The sequence below is a fragment of the Chiloscyllium plagiosum genome, chromosome 12 (assembly GCF_004010195.1).
Source record: "Chiloscyllium plagiosum isolate BGI_BamShark_2017 chromosome 12, ASM401019v2, whole genome shotgun sequence".
Lineage (NCBI taxonomy): Eukaryota > Metazoa > Chordata > Chondrichthyes > Orectolobiformes > Hemiscylliidae > Chiloscyllium > Chiloscyllium plagiosum.
In genome coordinates, this window is record NC_057721.1 from 4,287,123 (window position 1) to 4,308,817 (window position 21,695).

Here is a 21,695-nt window from a genome sequence, read left to right on the forward strand (position 1 = left end):
CGGAGGCGAAGGCGGCGGAAGAATTGTTCGATGTCACGCCGCGTGTTGAACTCATTAATCCGGGAGCGTAGGGGAATGAAGGTGAGGCCTCTGCTGAGGACTGATCTTTCATCCTCAGAGAGGGGTAGGTTATCGGGTATTCCACTTTCTGTTATTTGTGTCTCATTCCATAATTCTGTAACTAGATTTGGTTTGTTTAAAACTTGGCCATCGACCCAGCTAATCTACCCCAGGAACATCCACTATTCACCGAGTTAAACAACAGCAAAGTTACGGTCTGGGCTACCTGCTTAAAGAGGTTCTGAAGGGTTCTGGCCTAGTCCATAACAACACAGACAGTCGCCTAAGGGTGAAATCGAACCTGGGTCCCTGGCACTATGAGGCAGTAGTGCTAACCACTGAGCAACTGTTGCACCCTGATTTGCTTCCACTTTGAAATGTTCACCAACGAGCTGTTATGTACAGTCTGGTCTGTCTTGAGCAATGCAGGAGGGCGACTGGTGTCTCAGTGAAGAGGGTATCGTTGCTCTGACCATACTTACTGTCTCCTACTGTATTGTGTGACATGACTTGAGCTGCACATATCAGAATGAGGTCCCTCTATCAAAAAAAGTACACAGAAAGGCATTCTTTCGCCCATCTCAGAGTCCTCCATGCCCCATTGTATAAGTGTGTGCTGGGAATGCTAACTGCTCGCTCGACTAAGAGACTGTCGTTTTTCTGATATTCTCCACATTGGCTCATTGAAATCGTGACCACTGAATCCAGCCATTATCACTTCTGTGGCCACAGTGCTACAAAGGCACAGAGAAACTGGGAAGGAAAGGATGTACCAGCAAGACCAGGATCAACAGCTGGCAGTCCCCTGAGGGCTCAGAGGAGGGACAGAGTCTAATGTCCTCAATAACATTTCCACCTCATGAATGAGACACAGTATTGCCACAGATTGAAGATGCCCCAGGACACAGGCACTGAACTGTCCCCAAAGCTCAAGTGAGACCTGTGACCCAAATGGGTGGATAGCCATGGTATTCCAGTGGTTGTTATTGTGAGTTGTCTCAAATTTTCATATGTGGAATCTTACAAATCTTCAACCCACAAATGTATCAAGGCTGCTACTGATGTACTTTGTGCCATTTCATCTTGATACCCCATGATGTGGTAAGGGCTACAGCCCACGTTGGAGGCTTTGCCAACATAGATGGCTTCTCCCATTGCACAGGGTTTTTTATTCATTCACAAGATTAGGGCTTCGCTGGCTAGGCCAGCATTTAATTGCCCAAAGGGTGAGTTAAGAGTCAACCATATTGCTGTGGGTCGAGAGTCACACATAGCCCAGATCAAGGCAGATTCCTTCCCTGAAGGGCATTTTGAACCAAATGGATTTTTCCAACAATCAGCAATGGACTTACAGTCATCATCAGACACTTAATTCCTGATTTTTATTGAATTCAAATTCCCACCATCTGCCACCGGGCCCCTAAATGCTACCTGAGTCTCTGGATTAACATTCCAGTGATAACAGCAGTAGGCCTTTGCCTCCCCTTGAGGCTGCTATTGACTGTATGCACATTGCATCGAGAAAACTATATCATAACGCAGCAGACTTTATTAACTGAAAAGGATTTCAGGCCAACAGTGTGCAAGTCATCTGTGATCAGTGGTGCTGTGTTCTTATAGGACTGCACCAAGTATACTGGAAGCTGCCATGAGGCTTCTGTCCTTGAGAACTCACATGTTCTGGTTTCATTCAAGGGCCAAATGCCTTACAAGGATGTTTATTGGGAAATAAGGATTAGCCTCTGCAATTATAGCGAATAATTCTTTTACTCAACCCCTTTACTAAGGCTGAGTGTAGATACAATACAGCCCATTCTACTCACAAGAACACTGGACATCAAATGATAGTCCTCCTGAAGATGACCTTTCAATGCTTGGATTTGTCCTGGAGTCTTTGCAGGACAGTCCACACAGAGTGTACTGCATAGTCCGAGCATGCTGTGCTCTACACAACAAGAGCAGGGGATGCGATTAACATTAAAGAGCTGGGAGAGCAGCAGCAGTCTTCAAGCAGGAAGATGAGGACATTGATCACAGGAAACATCACCTTTATCATGATAGAGTGGTACAGCATCAGACGCAACAGGCCAGATAGGACTTCCAATTGATGTGAGCTGGGTGCTCTGATCACTCATTAACTGCAAATTTGTCACTACTTGACAATCAAGTGGTCCCTCTCTTTCCCAGAGGCAAATGCATCTTTGTTTAAATTTGTTTTCTCTTTGGTTTTGCTGTTGTTCAATAAAAGTTAATGCTTCTAATTGTTTGAAGGATTTGCAGCGTGTGATGTTTCCACATTGAACAATGACAAGATGTTATGCCAGATTGAGTGTTCGGGAACGATTAGTATTCCCTTACGCATGATTCTAAGATAGAGTGGCAGCAGGTTGGGTAACCTGTGCAGAATAGTTCTTGTAGCTCCAGTTACAATGACAATTAGACAGGAGAAAGTGTAAAATGGCAATTCATTTACAATTGTGAACCTCTACTTCCAAGAAAGACACCTATGCCACATACGTAACCTCAGATGCTTTTGTATTTTTTATTCCCTTCTCATAAGTGAAGAAGGCATTTGGTATGCTTTCCTTTATTGGTCAGAGTATTGAGTACAGGAGTTGGGAGGTCATGTTGCGACTTTACAGAACATTGGGTAGGCCACTGTTGGAATATTGCGTGCCATTCTGGTCTCCTTCCTATCGGAAAGATGTTGTGAAACTTGAAAGGGTTCAGAAAAGGTTTACAAGGATGTTGCCAGGGTTGGAGGATCTGAGCTACAGGGAGAGGCTGAACAGGCTGGGGCTGTTTTCCCTGGAGCGTCGGAGGCTGAGGGGTGGACATATAAAGGTTTACAAAAGTATGAGGGGCATGGATAGGATAAATAGACAAAGTCTTTTCCATGGGTTTGGGGAGTCCAGAACTAGAGGGCATAGGTTTAGGGACAGAGGGAAAAGATATAAAAGAGACCTAAGGGGCAACTTTTTCATGTAGAGGGTGGTACATGTATGGAATGAGCTGCCAGAGGATGTGGTGCAGGCTGGTACAATTGCAACATTTAAGAGGCATTTAGATGGGTATATGAATAGGAAGGGTTTGGAGGGATATGGGCCAGGTGCTGGCAGGTGGGACTAGATTGGGTTGGGATATCTGGTCGGGATGGACGGGTTGGACCGAAAGGTCTGTTTCCATGCTGTACATCTCTATGATTCTATAACATGTACTGCTTTAAATATGGCACTGTTGACAAAATACTGTTCGCACAATGGTGATTAAATATGTTCTGTGTGAGGACACAACAGCACACATGTGGCACCATAGAGTTGACATGCATACTAAATGAGGTGAGTTGTGTAAAAATGCAAGAGAATACTTGCTACAGTTCAAAGAGGGAAAACCTCCGTGTAACTCCCTAAAATTGACACAGCTAATTTTTGGTAAATTCAGTCCATTGTTTTTGACATCACCGCACATTCAGTTCACTAGCCACACTGATTAAATTCCTTTTCCTGACAACTGTTCGTGATTGAATCAGACTTTATCTTCGATTCAGTTCTGACTTCACGACCCTGAGACTGCCTATTTCCACCGTTCATTGTACCGTTGCCTACACCCATCATTGCCTCAGTTCTTCTGTAGCTTAAAATCTTCAGCTTAACTTTGCTACATTTAGACATGCTTTTTCTAAATCTTTATTGGACAGCCTTCAAACTTAAAAGTCCTTTGTAAACTTGAGATCATCGTGTCCTATTTACCCAGCTCTTCTGCATTCGTTGATGGATATTCGTTGATGGACTGTCATGGTCTGAGATTTTAAAATTCTCATAGTTTTAAATCCCACCATTGCCTTAACTACCTTATCTCCAAACTCCTCCAGTCCAATAACCCTCCAAGATTTCTGCATTCCTCGAATTATAGTCTCCTGTCCATCCCCAATTTTCTGTGCTTCACCATTAATAGCCAAAGTTTCAGCTACCCACACTCCAGATTCACAAATATCTTTGCTTTCAGTCTCTCGCTCTCTCGCTTTTAAAATGCTCCTTTCAACCTCCCCCTCTAACCAAGTATTAACTCTTGTATGTCACAATGTCAAAGTTTGCAAGATAACACTCCCATGCAGTGCTTTGGGACAAAGTGTACATGTGATGACACAATTACATTAACATTGCTTGGTGTATACTAGGTAATTTAAATGTCTTTCTCTTTGTTTAAGTTAATTATTGCGGACTGGTATCAGTCAGGAATACATTGATTTTAACAATTCCTTTCTAGCTTTGCATATAAAACAGTTGGTTTTAGATGTTGAGCACCAGCATGGTAAATTCTAAGCACATTGCCAAGAAAGGTTAGTCATTTTTTAAAACAAAACTATATTCATACATACTGTTTGTAGAGCATCTAGATCCTAATGCCAATGCAGTACTTGCATCTTAATACACTGCGCAACCAATACCAATTGCATTAGAACACCACACCTTAATTTTCCTTTGAATGATCACAGCTATTGGGCAACAATTTCAGTGGTTAAATGAGCCAAGTGAGTTATTGGAGACTTTCAGTTCAAACTTAATGACAGCAATAACTGTATTAGTTATCATCACAAAAATGCACCACCGCATTTTAAAGCCATCAGGACCTCTATCTATCTCTCATCAATGAAGTTGACAAAGTATGGTTAACTCCACCAGCACGCTCTCTCAAATCCCATCACAAATGAATTCAGCACCAATAGGAGCCACAGAAAGATACCCCTCAACACGGAAGGATAATAATGCTCAGCAAGTCAGTCAACATCACTGAGAGAAAAACGATAATACTGTTTCACTCAAAGATCCTTCATCAGGAACTTAATGCTCCACATTGATGACCCTATAATGTTGACTGCAGTGACTGAAGGCTTGTGTTACTTTGCCAAGGTATCAAGGTATGAGCACTTGTGAGATACAGTCAGGTTTCCGTAACTTCTATACTTGGCGGAGACATGAATTTCCTGATGGGATGCTATGAAGAGGAATACGAGAGAATTGAGATGACAGAGATTAAATCGGGTGCTCTGAATCATGCTTCACCAAAGGTATCTCTTTCCAATTCACAAACCAGGCTGCTTTGATATCTCTGACCTCTAGTGCAGTGCTTCCCAGTGAGGTTCAGGATCCCAAGTAGGGTTGAAAACTAAAGTGCAGAGGTCATGAGATTAAATATAGTAATGATTGCCATGGAGTCTAGACCAAGTTGTAACAGCCACGATCTCACTCTTGCTCTCACAATTCTGGCTGAGGGGTCAAGCCGGTTTTGAAACCTCGAAATGGGGCATATGGATGGGGGGTGGGGTGGGGTGGGCGAGGTTTGGAAAGCACTGCTTTGCTAGCTCAGGAAGCTGCACAGTTCTCTGGGGGATATTCGGAGATTTTGTCAACTGCCAGCTGATGAACTCCCAATCACTTCTAATAGGAACTCTGCCTGTCCCAGTAATTGATAACACCAGATATTCCCTGAAATTGGATGTGTCTGGATCCTTTCTACATTAGCCAGGCATGTGTTCGGTGTGACGTCAGGGAGGCATTGTACAATTCATAGAGTGGGGAAAGGGAGGGAGAACCGAAGGGTGGGAGGGGAGGGAGGAGTGAAGGGGGAGGGAGGTTTGTGGGAGTGATGGGGGCTGGGGAAGGAATGAGCAGAGGAGGGGGGAAGAGAAGGAGCGAGCGAGTTTTTTTTTACCAGGCCTACAAACTTCTGACAGGTGCAAGAGCAACCGGCAGAATACACAAGACACGCAAAACTTAATGCAAGAACATTTGCAAATTTTAAAAACAGGAAAGGATGCTCAATATCAATGATCTTGTCCCACATGCCGGCGTCAGATACCTGAGAAGTTATCAAGACAGTTTAGTCATGCAGAATCTATCATGCCAGCATTCAAAACTTGGAATCACGTCTCGACATGATGGATTGGTGATCAGTAACACACCGTGCTCCATGACCACTGGATTAAGTAAGCTGTGCATAGACAGAATGGTGATACATGAAATGATATCCCTGCCACTGCAAGGAAAGCTGGAGAGGAATTCAAATTCTCAAATGCCTAAATAAATTTCATGGAGCTCTGTAATATAACCTAGTGAATGTCCCAATGATCGTTCCAGCTTACAATACAATGTGGAGAAGCTTAATGCTTCTGAAAACTGAAGTGAATGATGGTGAAGGGAATGAAAATCTCCCCAAGCATTCCCCCTTCCCTCCCCTGCCTCCAGTCATAATAAGGATGTGCAACAGTAATAGTTATAGCACAGACAGTAGGCGCTTTTATGGCATAGTGCACCTCTGAACAAGTGGTTCTAGGTTCAAGTGCCACCTGCTCCAGACACCTGAAAAGGTTGATGAAAAATCTGGGATAGACAGTGCTTTCAGAAAGTAACTTCACCCCAGACCCTCCTTCACTGTCAGAAGCTGCTGTGAAGCTCCTCCATAAGACAGGAATTCACATTTCTCTACCGTTATCCAAAAACATCTACTTTGCACAAGATATTCCCCAAAGAAAAAGTCCAATCAGCTTACTTATAACTAACTGAACACTAAATCCTTGTTTTGTGGCAGCTAACATACTAGCGCTTATTCCTTATCTATTACTCCTACAAGGCAACTCCTCAGTGAGGTGATATTGAGTTGTGAGTGGCTGGGATGTCTTCTCTTTGGACTGATGGCTGCCTGACCACTCTCATGTGTGGGAAACAGTTGTCCCCAAGGGAATAACCTTTCTCTGGCAGTTTCAAGGGATGTTCATCCTGTGTTTGAAGCTCCCTCAGGTCTTAGCATTTTCTTAAGGCACGGGACCATTCCCTGGAGAGGTTGTGACATCTGCACTAAGACTTAATAGCCCACTGATTTTGAGCACAGGCTCAGCTTAGCCACTAAATTGACATCAGCACAGGCTCAGCTTAGCCACTAAATTTGACAGATCAAATATGGTCAAACCAGTCGAGGAAGCCCTTTCAGAATAGTCCCGCTCTAATTATCCCTTGTTTGGGACCACTACTAATGCTGGCAAAATGTCCCAGAGATATGTGGTAAAATCCAGAGATCAGGGCACTGATCTGCTGAAGTCACACAGAATGTACCACTGCAATTGCAATTCACCAAGGGCAGACACATTGATGCTCAACAAAACAGCATCTTCTTAAGGACTTGTAAGGTTTATTGATTCATACCATTTCCATGAAGGGGCTACCCTATGAGGAAAGGTTGAGCTGCCTGGGACTGTACTCACAAGAATTTAGAAGGACGAAAGGGGATCTTAAAGAAACCTATAAAATTATGAAAGGGATAGATAAGATAGAGGCAGGGAAGTTGTTTCCACTGGTGGGTAAGACTAGGACTAGGGGACCTGGCCTCAGGATTACGGGAAGTAGATTTAGGACAGGGGTGAGGAGTAACTGCTTTTCCCAGAGAGTAGTGAATTTATGGAATTCTCTGTCCAAGGAAACAGTAGAGGCAGCTTCATTAAACATATTCAAGACACATTTAGATGGGTTTTTGCATGGTAGGGGAATTAAGGATTATGGGCATAATTCAGGTGGGAGCAGCTGAGACAATGGATAGATCAGCCATGATCTTAATGAATGACAGAGCAGCTCCATGGACCAAGTGGCCTGCTCCTGCTTCTATTACCATGAAACTATGAACATATGTTCTTAGCCTCGTTGCACCAGAGTGTACCAAACTTGGCCCTTTCATTTGATCAATGATGAATGTTAATATCTAATCACGTCACAACTCAGTGGGGGAGTACTCTGGAAATCAGGTTGTATAATTCCCACAGTCATCGCAATACTTTTTAGAAATATGCAGAATTCTCAAATTGCCTGCTTTTCAGACACAGATTAACAGATGACACAATCTTGGTTTCTCTCCATAATAAGAATGTCCATTTATTATTGCTAAATAGACTCTAGCTGTATTAACAATTATGTTTATACAGCTGTCAACATATAATTATACAAATTAAAACTCTAATCCTCTTATAAATTCTCCCTCACTGACAAGTAAAAGAAAGACATGGGTGTTAGGGATGGAGGGAGAGACGGGGAAAGCAGTTCAGTAGTCCCTGTTCACAGGATCTGCTGAGATGATTCTTGTGCTGGTTAGAATGCTGCTCTTCAGTCTTCCTTCTCCAGATGCTTTCGTTGGTTCACAGGAGGTATTGGATGGCTAGTTTACACTGGAAAGTCAAATTTACTAATTAAAAGTCACAGTTTACAGCAACTGAAGGAAAGATAAACTGATTTTCTCAGGGTTTTACTGCAAAGAACAGAGAGAGCTCCTGAACTGATGGAGATCAGGCTGCTTTTCACAAAGTCACCCAAGCTGTTCAGATTAGATTACTTACAGTGTGGAAACAGGCCCTTCGGCCCAACAAGTCCACACCGACCCGCCGAAGCGCAACCCACCCATACCACTACATTTACCCCTTACCTAACACTACGGGCAATTTAGCATGGCCAATTCACCTGACCCTGCACATCTTTGGACTGTGGGAGGAAACCGGAGCACCCGGAGGAAACCCACGCTGACACGGGGAGAACGTGCAAACTCCACACAGTGGCCAATTCACCTGACCCGCACATCTTTGGACTGTGGGAGGAAACCGGAGCACCCGGAGGAAACCCACGCAGACACGGGGAGAACGTGCAAACTCCACACAGTCAGTCGCCTGAGGCGGGAATTGAACCCGGGTCTCTGGTGCTGTGAGGCAGCAGTGCTAACCACTGTGCCACCGTGCCTCCCTGAGAGCCAATCACATCGTCATTGTCAGGCAAGGGGTCTTTGCAATCAATAACTGGTCACTAGTCCAAAGACCGATCAGCTACTTGTTGCTGACTGAAACTCCATTGCTGCACAGCCCTTGACTCCAGCTTATCTGCACCTTCAAAAACCTGCTGTGTGCACAGTGTTAACAATGAGTGCCAGGTTACTTGCTTCCAGAAACATGCAATAATCCTTCAGTCAACATTGGTTTTTAAACTTTTTTTTTTCTTATTTCAGCTTGCCAACAAACATACAGGAAAATAAGAAGACATTGTCTTTACAATGAAACCCAAAGTGTAATGGATGGCTGGGTGATTGAAAAACAGGTTATTGTAAAGGGAAATGGTGGGATGGTTAATGTGGGGTTGCTGCAATGATCTGGAGAATTTTATTCATGAAGGTTTTTCATGAAGGATATCATCACGATATCAGCATACTGTGGCTGGGTAGACTAAAGTGCTTACCTTATAAACAGGTGCTCCTGTGTTGAATCTCAGCAATGTCTCTCTGCTCAACAAGCCCTTTGATTTAACTTGATCCCAGCTGAAAAAGCGCAGTTGGAAGAACATTAGACTGAAGATCAAAACTTTCTTGTCCAATCCTGGGTTTTAGAAATTAATTATTTTGGTTTTACTAACCCAAAAATGATGGGCCAAACAACCTCTATCTGTGCTGCACATTTAGAAAACCGTCTTGCGGCGCAGTGGTAGTGTCCCTGCCTCTGAGCTAGGAGGCTAGGGTTCAAGACTCAGCTGCTCCAGAGGTGTGTAATAACATCCCTGAGTGTATTGATTAGAAAATGCCCCTGCTACCTTGGGTGGTAACTGAAGTGGCTGGTCTTACTTCATCTTCAATGACTGGCCTCCGGCTTCATTGTAGAATAGATCTTCCTGGAAGAGTTGGTATGAGAATCACAAAATTTCAGTATGCAGGTCCAACATGAAATTAGACTGCAAATGGAATCTTGTCATTTATTGAAAAGGAATTGAATAAAAGTAAGGTCTTGCTCCATTTCCATTGAGCAGCAGAGAGACCACATCTGGAGTACCATTTAGTGTCTTGGTGTATTTATTTAAGAAGGGACATAATTGCATTAGAAGCAATGCGCAGGAAGTTCACTTGACTGACCCCTGGGATGAATGGCTTATCTTATGAGGAAAGGTTGAGCAGGTTGTGCCTGTATCCATTGGAGTTTGGAAGAATGAACTTATTAAAACAGAAGCTGCCGAGGGGACTTGATTGAGTTGATGGTGAAATGGTATTCTCTTTTTGTTGAAGAAATTACAGCTAAGAGACAGACAGTTTTAAACATAAGAGGTCTCTAATTTAGGATAGATAGTTTTGTTTCTGAGGTTGTTAGTCTGTGGAATCCTCTTCCCCAGATAGCAGTGGAGGCAGGGATAATCTCTAAGGCTGAGGTAGACAATTCTTAATTAACCAGAGAGTCAAATGCAAGTGGAAAAGTGGCATTAACTCCATAATCAGATTAGTCACTGGCCTGTAATAGGGTTAGGGCTAGTCAGCCCTATTCCTGTTGCAAACACTTATGTTGATACACGGGCTACCTCTATCTGTGGCTCTCACAGCCACCTCACATACCAGCCAGCAGATACACAGGCCTTCCGAAAGGTAAAGGGAGTCGAGTATCTGTCTGTAATCACTATAATGGTGTCATGCCTCCTGCTACCTTGACCTTTCTCTCATTCCCATCTCCAACCTGTGTGGGGTGCTGATCCCACAGTTGCTGTGGACACTGATGATCATCCAGTATGTACTGTCAAAGACATCCTCACTGCCAGACAGTTGGCAGAGATAACTGAGGCACCAGTAAGTCAGCGTTTCCTTTCTCTACGAGGCGATTGCTGATTTAAAACCATCCGAATTGCATGAGGTTCAAACTCCCCACTGTTTCACTCATCAGTTCCCTCAAGCCTGGAATACAAATGCTGAAGATATGACTCTCAACTGCAATGTAAAGTATCTCATTAACGTCTGCACATGGTATTAATTTTTATGATGAATATCTCCCAGCCTGCACTAATTAAGGTCCTGGGTGCAGCAAATTGTTTATTCAGAGGCATTTAAATGCATTTCTGACTAAAATGAATTTATTTAACCCATCTACCTCTTATCCACCCATTCTCAAGGATTTAAAGGTCCTGTCTCTGGGCCAGATACCACAGAGCAGCCTCCCCATCAAACACAAATCAGCAACACTCTGCTATAGATTCATTGCCCTCAGTCATTTGTTCTTGTAATGTACTTTGCATTCTCTTGATACTGATCATTTGCTGCATTGTGGAATTACCACTGCTACAGCCATGCTCTGGAGTTGAGCACCCCATTCTCAACATGCTTGTCATGTCTTTTTTGTTGTAAAACTACCTCAATAATCCATATGTGAGCATGAAACACATTATTTGCCAGTTGGCAGGCAACTCTTCAACTGGAGCTACACACATAAGTCTGTTTAGTTAAAAAATGATTCAGAAATGTCCACTATTATTTGAAAGATGATCTGCATTTTGAGCATAACGTTCCAAAACCACTGCTTACAAAATGATAGTCCTATTTTACTTCTGAACGTACGAAAAGGGTTAATAAGCGAATCATAGAAGTCAAGGTTCACTATATTACACAACTAACATTGTGGGAGTTTCTCTTGTTTGACCTGTTGTAATATTTATCTTTCAACTCTTTTTCTTTATTTCCCTAATTTATACTACGAAGAACATTAACGTGGAACTTTTAGCCTTTTTCTTTATTTCTCTATTTTTGTAACTAATCTATTTTAGTGTCTAAGATTTGTAATCAGATATTTTGTCCCTAAGATAGTGCCAGGTGTGGCAATATTACACACTGTACTCCTGTACCTTTGTACTTGTGTACATGTGACAATGAAACCTAATTCTAATTCTAAAACCTAATTCCAATGCTGATGGTTCTTATTAAGTTTGTTTACATTCAGGGACTCATTTTTTACAATCGGATTTGAGCACAAGAGCAAGACTTTGAGCAATTGCAAAGATAGAAGCAAACGCCGCACGTGCTTTCACCTGTTTATTCGTATCCATTTTCTCAATGTACCGTACATATGATGGAATATACCTATTTATATTTACCGTGTCAATGCTCCATGAAGGGCCTCTATACAGATCTATTTTTGTTTTAAGTAATTATATGGGAATTAATTTTGGTGATGAAGAAGGCAAAGGATATGGTAAAGGATATGGTACCCAAGGCACTTTGTGGGCCACATTCATATCTGGAAGCCATAGCAGCTGGGGAAAGGAGTGTAAAATTGCAGTCCCATTTTACACAGGAGTGACCAAATATTGTTTAATTTTTTGTAAATCTTTCGCTGCAACATTTTTGTCACCTTTTTTTAAGCAAGGGCAAATGAGGCAACTTTACTGTTACTCAGCCGATACTTCCTCTCAGTCTCCATCACAAAGGCAAGAACTGTGGTGGTATCATGTTTATAATTAAATGTGTGACATTTGAGGAAGTCATGCAGGCAATGAGTGCAGATAAAAACCAAAAGAATTTCTGCAAATAATTTACAATCCTGGCTTCAGCAAGGGCGTAAAGGTTATTTTTATTTTACCAGAAGAAACAGTTTTGTACAGAAATGGGTAAATGAATGGGGCAGAGGTTATGCAGCTCTGTTAGTCGTTTCCCCGGGCTAACTGACACCATATGCATCTGAAAAACACAATGTCAGCTGAGGTGACACAATTGCACAGCACACTCTCATTTCAGATGCTACTGGAATTACAATTTTCCTCCTGCCCGGTGCCAGCTGGCAAAATGCCCGTTTTAAATTGGGAAAGAAATCAGGAAACTTGGCACCAGACTGTGCACCATGCAGGTACTGGAGAAAATTTCAGTGGCACAATATTTCAGCCTCCACGTTGGCACATGCTGCAGTCTACTCCTGAAAGGTCTGGTTGCCCAAAAATTCCATTCCAAAGGACAAATGAATTGAAAAAGATTTGGCTCACGATGCAGAACATGATAGAGGGGAAATTTGGATGCTTTCCAACGACTGACTCTTTCTTTTCTAAAGCAATTGCAGTTTCTTGAAAATAATAAACAACTTGTTTATTTTAAATAAAGAAGGGGAACGACTTGCAATCTTCAGTAGGTGAGCACAGGGATTATAGTTTCACTGGTTGTGTTACTTTCATATTGTAGGCAACAGTCCAGATGGCCAGATTCAGTAGAGAAATTCCTGGGCGTTCTTATTAACTGCTCTGAATACTCTTACAGATTGACAGCGGAAAGGTAAAACAAAAGCAGTAGGCAGAACATTTTCATACACAGGAACAAGCTGGGGTACAACTACATTAACAAATTTCCTGTAATAAGAAACAGCAATACCACTAAGAATAAAAAAAGGAGTTCAATGTTATGAATTCATAAAATAATCCATTTCTCCAGGAGTACTTTGCAAACATGTATTAGTTTTTGGTTCAGAATAAAATTAAATCTGCGCTGAATGACTTGCTAGATGCATAAATTCTCAAGAATAAGCAAGCAGTTATGAAACTAAAGTACAGATACCAGTTTCTATTTTTACAATTAAGGTCCTACACTTATAGCGGGGAAGAGTGTAGAATAATTATGGAGATATCACAGGGCTTACTCGGATTGGTTAGTTGTGATTTCCATAGCAATAGCCAGTCGCAGCAAGGCCAATGGCTGCCTAATCACGAGTAACAAGGAAGAATATTGAGATGGCGTTTGATGTTTTTAACACACTCACATGGTAATTAACCCCTTCTATCTCTTCACTTACAAGTTGGATTCTTATAATTATGGAGAAAGAATATTATAGCTAATCAATGTCAGTGAACCAGATCTATTTTGGAAATGCATTGAAGTCTATCTTACCTCCAAAAAACTATTTCAGTGTGTTTGATTTACAGCTATGTGAAGACAGCATTTCACAGTAGAACATCATGGCCATGAAGAGAGGGAAAAGCTAAGAAAATCAAAATAAACCTGGGAATTGGAAACACATATTGAAGGAAAGCACAATTAACTTTAATTTGCAAGGATCAAGTTAAACCAGAGCGGTGTTTGAGCGATTGAAATTATAGAAGATGGTGCTGACATACTAGCCAGGTTCAAACAAGTGGGTGAGGGAATGGTTATGTCACATCATCAGCAATCAAAATAATAATCTAAAAAGTACCTATGCCATCAATATGACAGTTCAAGAATTATAAATCATTTCATTAAGGAATTTAAAAGATGGTAGCAGTAAAAATGACAGAAAAGATGTTTGGAAAAATCCAATGGGGTCACTAATACATGTCAGGGAAGGAAAGCTTGGAGAGTCACAGAGACATACAGCATAGAAACAGGCCTTTTGTTCCACCATGTCTATGCTGACCAAACTGCACTAATCTCATTTACATGCACTTGGTCCTCTACTATGGTGAAAGTGAGGACTGCAGATGCTGGAGGTAAGAGTCTAGATTAGAGTGGTCCTGGAAAAGCACAGCAGGTTAGGCAGCATCCGAGGAGCAGGCCTGCTCCTCGGATGCTGCCTGACCTGCTGGGTTTTTCCAGCACCCCTCTACTATGCCCTGGCATTTGGTATTTTTACCTGGTCAGGCCTGTATATGGAGAAAGTGAGGACTGCAGGTGCTGGAGATCAGAGCTGAAAATGTGTTGCTGGAAAAGCGCAGCAGGTCAGGCAGCATCCAAGGAACAGGAGAATCGACGTTTCGAGCATGAGCCCTTCTTCAGGAATCATGGAAGAAGGGCTCATGCCCAAATCCTGAAGAAGGGCTCATGCCCGAAACGTCGATTCTCCTGTTCCTTGGATGCTGCCTGACCTGCTGCACTTTTCCAGCAACACATTTTCAGCTCTGTTCTCCAGTATCTGCAGTCCTCACTTTCTCCTTGAGCTGAAAAGTGGCAAGTCACGTGCATCCTATGTAAGTGGTAGGCAATGATCATCTCCAACAAAAGAGAATCCTGTTTTGACTTCAAATGGCATCAAATCCCCTACCATCAACATTCTGGGAGTCAGCACAGGACAAGAATTTAGCTGGACCAGTCATATAAACACTGTGACGACAAGAGTGGAACAGAGGCTGGGAACTCTGCAGCAAGTAACTCTATTCCTGACTCCCCAAAGCCAACCCAGTAGTTTCAAAGTACAATTGTGATGATATGCTCTGAGTACAGTTCCAATATGCAAGAAACTTGACAAAACAGCCTGCTTTATCAACACACATCTACAATCCAATAGGAGCAAACAGTAAAACTGAAGTACGAGGCATTCTGGTCAGGCTCACCTTGTATGACTCAAAGTAGACAAACAATATGGACAGTATGTTCATTTCCAGCATTAGCAGCTTTTCAATGGATTTTCTCACTGAAATCTTAAACAGTCGATCTCTCCAACTCTAGGTAACATGACTACAGTTTGTAGCATCTATATAATGTTCTGAAGCAAAGTTTCTTGGACAGGACTTTACAAAATCAGAACATCTACCATCGAGAAGGATTGGTGTGTTATGTCCCACGGGCAACATGTTAGTTTACCTATAAGAGACATGCGCACGATATCATAGCACTATCACAGCACATGATCTGAAGGGAGAAATGTCTTCTATGCTATCTTACTGGCAATCACCAAAAGCATGACATGCCACAAGAAAGATGCTGCTCTGTGTAACTTGACATCTTAATATTGCTGCATATACTTCAGTGCCTATAGGTGGAATATCTGTATATAATAGTTACTCGTAATAATATGTTACATAGTTCAATATCATGAAATCCACTTTCAGTTTCTTATATTACACGAGATAACATAAGCATTGCTGCATCAGATAAAATACAATGCAGAAGAGAGAGCCCATATCAAGGACAAGAGCAGCTGACGCATGGGAACTGATTGGAGTCATAGCTGGCACGTAGGAAGATGGTTATATTTGTTGAAGATCAGTCATCTCAGTTCTAAGGATCTATGATGAATTTCTGCAGTGCATCTCCTGCTACCAAGTGTTGATGGTAAAGGAAGCTATTATCAATACTCATCCTGGCAAGTGGGGAGTATTTCATCACACTCCTGATTTATGCCTTGTTAATGGCAAATATGTTTTGAGGACACAGGAGGTGAGTAACTCACTTCAATATTCCTAGTTATTGTAGCGCAGTATTTATGTAGCTAGTCCAGTTCAGTTACTGGCCATCAGTAACCTCCAGGATACTCTTCAGGATGGCATCTTCAGCCCAGTAATCGTCAGCAATTTCATCAATGACCTTCCCTCTATCATAAGGTCAGAAATGGTGATGTTCACCAATGATTGCACAATGTTAAACACCATTTGCAATTCCTCAGGTGCTGAAGCTGTCCATATTCAAATACAGCAAGACAATATCAGGTTTGGGCTGACAAGAAGCAAGTAACACTCATGCCAGACAAATGTCAGGCAATGACCATCTCCAATAAGAGACAATCTAACCATTGCCCCTTGACATTCAATAGTGTTACCATCACTGAATCCCCAACAATCAACATTTTGGGGTTACCATTAACCAGAAACTGGAATAGCCATATAAAGACTGTGGCTATAAGAGCATGTCAAAGTCTGTGAGTTACTTACCTCCTGACTCTTCCAAGCTTGTCCACCATTTAGAAGGCACAAGTCAGGAGTGTGATGAAAACTCCCTGCTTGCTTGGATGGGTGCACCTCCAACACACTCAAGAAGCTTCATACCATCCAGGACAAAGCAATCCACTTGATTGGCACCAAATCCAGAAGTACCCAGTCCCTCCACTACCAATGCTCATTAGCAGTGGTGTGTACCATCCACAGGATGCACTGCAGAAATTCACCAAAGATCCTTAGGTAACACCTTCCAGACCACAACCACTACCATCTGGAATAATAAGGACAGTGAATACATGGGAACACCACTAATTGTAAGCTTCTATCCAAGCCATACACCATTCTGACCTGGAAATATATCACCATTCCTTCAATATTGCTGGGTCAAAATCCTCGAACACCCTGTCTAATCGTATTGTGAGTCTTCTGAGAACACGTGGACTGCAGTGGTTCAAGAAGACAGCTCAATTACACCTTCTTAAAGGCAACTAGGGATGGGCAATAAATGTTAGCCCAGCCAGTGATGCCTATTTTTCATGAGTGAATTGAAAAAAAACCATCACCTCCAAATGCTCACCAAATTGCACATCATACTGACTTGGAAGTGTATTGCCATTGTTTCAACATAACTATGTCAAATTCCTGGAGTTTTCTACCGAACCTAAGGATCACCTTTCTAATATATATTGCAGAGGTTCAAGAAGGGGGCTCACCACCACCCTGAATAAAATTTTTTTTAGAAACACAGTGTGGCACTAGAAAAGCACAGCAGGTCAGGCAGCATCCAAGGGACAGGAGAGTTGACGTTTCAGGCAAAAGTCATGGCCAATGACACCCACATCCCATGAAAGAAGATAATGTGAGAATGTCTCAAGTACGAGGACTGAAGTTATTCAATCCTTAATTGCTAGTATCATGAGTTTGTGAGGTGGTGGACCTTTTCTGAGAATTTGCAAGTGTTTAACTTGAACATATTATTGAAAAAGTGGGTTGTTAAAATAATTACTAGAGAATAGAACTAATTAACTTCAATCATATGCAAATGTCAACATTTGGAGCCTAAGGTTACCACAGATCTGATTATGATGCCTGCCTCCATTTAACCTACTTCACTACAGTCAATAGGAAGCAATGTGTTGCTACCATTGACAGTGATATCAGAGTGGAGCTGTTAATGGATGCTCAGGGACTAAGGCAGAGTTTGATCTCCTTTGATCTCTGTCCTGAAGTACATCAAATAATATTTTGGTCTGCCGAAGGAACTGAGAGTATCGTTCGAAAATATTTAAATTATTTAAGTGAAATTCCTGACTTAATGAGGGAAACTTACTTGAAATTCTGACAGGGACTTTTGTCTTCCTGTCTGCGAACTTTGTTCAAATTTACTGTAATTGGACACAGTAAAGGAGCACAATTGGTATCCAAGTGAAGAAAGCGTCTCAGCCCTTTGAACAGTTTTGATGTAAATTTAGAGGTCTGAGCAGAATGGCCATCAGTAGACTGCCAGTAAAAAAGCAATTGTTCCATGTTTCATGAGAACACAGGCATGGAGCCTATTCACTATACTTTATTATTATTAATAATATTTGCTGTGAAGTGATCTTGCTAATTATACAATTAATGGAACCTAAAGAGGAAATCCTTTTGTACTTTTACAATGTAATAAAAATGAGTTACAAAATCCACAGCTAATAAAGATAAAACACATTTATTTGTTAACCAATAAACATTTAACGGCAGTTTATATACTCTGTAAACTATCTTTTTACCCCTAAATAGATTTTTACCTCATAAATTTGCCAAGACTTGTTAAATAGTTGGCAAATTCATGATCATGTGACTTAATTAGCTTATGCCAACCGTGAAAAATTCAAAACAAGAGGATTTATGAACTATTTTAACGTCATGCTTGGTGACATTAGTCTCTGTGAACCATGCTAGTTAATCTGTTGTTTCTAGCTCTAGTTCCACATGCTATTTAATCATGTGGAAATAGCAGTTTTTGGAAGGATGGCTGTTGATTTGTCATTCAGTAGGCAAACGTGAGTACTGCAGATGCTGGAAATCAGAGTCTAGATGAGAGTGGTGCTGGAAAAGCACAGCAGGTCAGGCAGCATCCAAGGAGCAGGAAAATCAACGTTTCGGAATTCCTGATGAAGGGCTTTTGCCCGAAATATCGATTTTCATGTTCCTCGGATGCTGCCTGACCTGCTGTGCTTTTCCAGCACCACTCTAATCTAAGTAAAGTCTATCAGACAACTGTCTGCCCAAACTACCAATCAGTCAATATCCAGTTTTTCTGTTGAATGCTAACTTTGATGCTGTGCCTTTGATACCAAAACTGGATTTGTTAGAAAGAACAATCATCTTAGGACAGGCTTTTGGAGGTCACCACTGTTTCCTCCAAACTTCCCACTTTGCAGAAAACATGCAGGCTTGGCAATGTGGTAATCGCTTGTCCATGTTACATGCTAATCCCCTTGGCTGTGATTTAATCTCTTAGCTTTATTTCATTAACCTAATTTGCCCAGTCAACCTGTTCAGAGATGTTATTGCATACTTTTGGAGGAAGTGGGATTTAAACCAGGGATAAGAACACGACCACTGTGATACAAGAGGGCCCTCCCTAATCTTCTTTGCTAAAACCAGCAGTGCCCTTCACTTAGTATATTGATGTAATTGGCTGAATGGCTGTTTTAACCAGATCCCTGTGATGGGAAGGAATTGTGTTTTTCCAATAAGACCATTTCAGTAGGGAAAGCAGTCAGAGTCAGAGGTATTTACGTTTTGGTTTTCCTTGTGCCAGCAGGAGCATTAACCCAGCTTGCAGTGCTCCAGGATTCCTTCTTGCCCTTTCTGACGGTCTCTCAAATCCCCTTTCCACAAATTAGCTGATTGGCACCGACTGCTTGTTCACCACGACAATTGCCCAAGCTGCAGCTTGACATTGTGATTCAGCTCACCAACTGACTGTGATGCCCTGCTGCTCTTTGGGCAGGGGATTGACTAAGGCTTTCCAAATAAGGCTCAGTAGTTGAGATCCCAGGCTTTACCTGTTTACTTGGATAGAGACAAAAAAAAACTGCAGATGCTGGAATCCAAAATAGACAGGCAGAAGACTGGAAGAACACAGCAAGCCAGCCAGCATCAGGAGGAGAAGTTGGCATTTTGGACTTCAGGACTGGGGTGGGTGTAGGGGGAGCTGCAGATAAAAGGGGTGGCGGGGGGCAGGGTGGTGAAGTGCGGATAGGTGAAGACAGGCAGAGGGTAAGACCTGGTTGGTCAATGGGCGGAATGGATCCAGTTGGTGGCAGCGAAGGGGAGGGGCTGGGAAGGGAGTCGAAGGATAGGGAGAGAGGTTATTTGAAATTGGAGAACTCAATGTTGAGTTCTCCAGGCTTTAGGATGCCCAGGCGAAAGATAAGATGTTGTTTCTCCAATAGGCGCTGTGGTTTGTTTTGGCAATGGAGGAGGTCAAGGATGGTCATGTCGGAATGGGAGTGGTTGGGGGAATTGAAATGGGCGGTGAGTGGGAGGATCGGTCGGCCCCTGTGGGCCCAGCTGCGATGCTTGGTGAACCATTCCCTAAGTTTACGTTCAGTCTCCCCGATGTAAGGAAGATTACATTGGGAGCACCTGATACAGTAAACTAGGTTAGAAGAGAGACAAGTGAACCTCTTTCTCACCAAGAAGGATGTTTGGGGCCCTGGATAGAGGTGGGGGGGGGTGGTGTACTGGCAGGTTTTGCATGTTTTCCGGTTTCAGGGGAAGGTCTCTGGGGGTTCGGTGGCAGGGTTGGCATGAACCAAGGACTGTCAGAGTGAATGGTCCTTGCGGAATGGTGACAGGGGTGGGGAGGGGAAAATGTTCTTGGTGGTGGGGTTTATTTGGAGTTAATGGAAGTGTTTGAGGATGATGTGTTGGATGCAGAGACTAGTGGGGTGGTGGGAGACTCTGTCCTTATTGCTTTGGGGTGGCGGTTTACAGCGGGGCATGGGGAATGGAGGTGTTGCGGCAGAGGGCTGTCTGGATGATGAAGGGAGGAAAAGAGCATTGCTCAAAATACCTACTTTTACGATAGCTACCAGAACATGTTTTTTCACATTCTACTGACAACTATGGCCGGTAGCGGAAAGCAGCACAGAGGGGCTCCCAGAATAAGTGACAGCTGTTAGGAAGTTCCCCTGAAAGTGCACACCATTTCCAGAAACCTCTCATCAAAGCTCCAGTGACTCAAGTTCAGATATCTCTTAACTTTCTCCATTCCTGTTACCCCTTGGCATGACTCATCACCACATACCTTCAGCTATATAATGGCATTGATTCCAGACTAGATAAGTCTTTGCCTTTAAGGTGGTTACAGACCATCACAATATCTGACGTTCCTGTAAATGTTCCATCATTCTCTCTCTGTAGTAGATTCAGTGTCGGCAGTTAGCTAATGTGCAGTAACATCAGTAAGTATAGAACCCAAACAATGTGTATCAGCCAATGATATCATAACTGTGAAAATACTTAGCATTATCAATAAAATTTGAGATATCAGACACAAAGATGACCGAAAATTCATAATACATGTTACATTGGCTAATATATTTTTTAAAAACACATCAATGTGACAGTATATGGCCAACTTAAACCTATTACTAGAGCTCGTTAATGGTGGTAAGTAGATACCATAGTCTAAGAAGGTGAAAAGCAATTATAAAAAGCCTTTTGTCTAAGAGTCACCAATAAATCTGAGTTCAGAGCTAAATTTACAATTACAACAAAGACTAAAGGTTACAACCCTGTATTACAGCACCAAATGTACTTGTCTTCTCTGGTTTATGAAAAAAACATAAGCAGTTACTGCTAAACTGATCAAAAAAATAAGAGGTTGTAGAAATCCGAAAATGACACCTCCAGCGTATTTCAATAACAAAACACAGCGCAAAAACACTGATAAAATGCTTTCTGCACTAAATAAGACAAATGTAAGCCATTTCATAGAGTCATAGAGATGTACAGTAAGGAAACAGTCCCTTCGGTCCAACTCATCCATGCTGACCAGATAGTCCCACCTGCCAGCACCTGGCCCATATCCCTCCAAACCCTTCTTATTCATATACCCATCCAAATGCCTCTTAAATGTTGCAATCATACTAGCCTTCATTTCCTCTGGCAGCTCATTCCATACACGTACCACCCTCTGCCCCTTAG